This window comes from Cynara cardunculus, unplaced genomic scaffold, assembly GCF_001531365.2.
Source record: "Cynara cardunculus var. scolymus isolate 2C unplaced genomic scaffold, CcrdV1 Un_Scaffold_2842, whole genome shotgun sequence".
In the NCBI taxonomy this organism is placed as follows: domain Eukaryota; kingdom Viridiplantae; phylum Streptophyta; class Magnoliopsida; order Asterales; family Asteraceae; genus Cynara; species Cynara cardunculus.
In genome coordinates, this window is record NW_020201238.1 from 67,738 (window position 1) to 69,178 (window position 1,441).

A 1,441-nucleotide genomic window follows, 5' to 3' on the forward strand; every position below is an offset into this window, starting at 1 on the left:
GGTGGGCTTGGGCCTCTTGGCCGGCCCCTTCCCTCTCATTTCCCTCCCTCCTTCCACATATAAAAAGCTTCATGTCTCTTTACTTCTCATTATTTCTCCATTCAAAACTCTTCTTTTCTCTCCCTAAAAACTCAAGAGACACCTTGAGTTATCTCCTTCTTCTCCATCTCATTTCAGCCGAATTTTTCATATTATCTTCATCATATTAGCAAGATTTTTGAAGATAATACATTCATTCCATCATCAAATAAGGTAATACATTCATCCCTTTACTTTTCTTGTAAGTTTTGGGGAGAAAAACCCACTTTTATGCATTCTTCATCTTCTAATTTCTAAGTTTCGAAAATATTGAGTTCTAAGGAGAAATTATACCCCAAAAACATGTAAGAATGATTATATGATGGTGGTAATCTATGACCCAAACACTAGAACTCAAAAAGATAGGAAGAAATCATGATTTTATGTGGGTTATTTCTTAAAAACTTTATATTCTGGTGCTGACAGATTATGTGCTTGTGCACAAATCGTCCATATCTTGCAATTGACATGTTCAAATATTATGAGGTTTCTTCTAAAAGTTTATTTATTGAGTTGGGGTTTCAATGCAATTGGTCTCACTCAAAAACATTGAGTTTTGACCCCCCAAATACTCAAAACATTATATATGTGCATCTGAGAGTTTTTTAGTAGGTAAACCCTACTTTGAACAGCCATAACTCTCTAGATAATTATTCAAAATTGTTGATTTTTCTTCTGGATGTTAGTCTAATGAGTTACCTTTCAAATTCCACCGATTTCATTCAATATTGTGGTGATTTGAGGTTTTAATGACTCAAAATAAGATGAACATGCAATCTGTCCRATTCTGACAGATTTGTATATGTATGTTCCATCGACCATATCTCTTTCAAAACTCGATGAAAAAGAATGATTCTTATTTTGAGAGTTAATTTTATGGGTTATCTCCTACATGCAAGTGGAATCACATGAAATTATGGAGTTTTGATCTCCAAGCACCTAAAACACTATAGGTGTGCAAACTGTGAAACCACCAGTAGGTAACTCTTACTTTGAATGCTAATGTCTTTCTACTTACTTGTTCTTAATGTATGATTCTTCTTCTAAAATGTTATTTTATGAATTAGGATTCATTTGAATCCAATTTCACTCCAAAATATGATGTTTTGGGGCATGAACCAATTTATTTAAGTTAAGTGTGCAATCTGTCAACTAATGACAGATGTGTACATGTGACTTTAAGGTGTCATATCTTCCTCTCAACTCATCCAAAATGATTGATTCTTAGTTTAAAAGTTTTGTATAAGTGTTAGGTTTTCAATCCAACTTAAATTTCTGCAGAATACTTAGTAGAACTCTTTTAATGAGTGTTTTACTAACATGGTGTAATATGTCATTTCAGTTGTGATAAGTTGTATTGCAT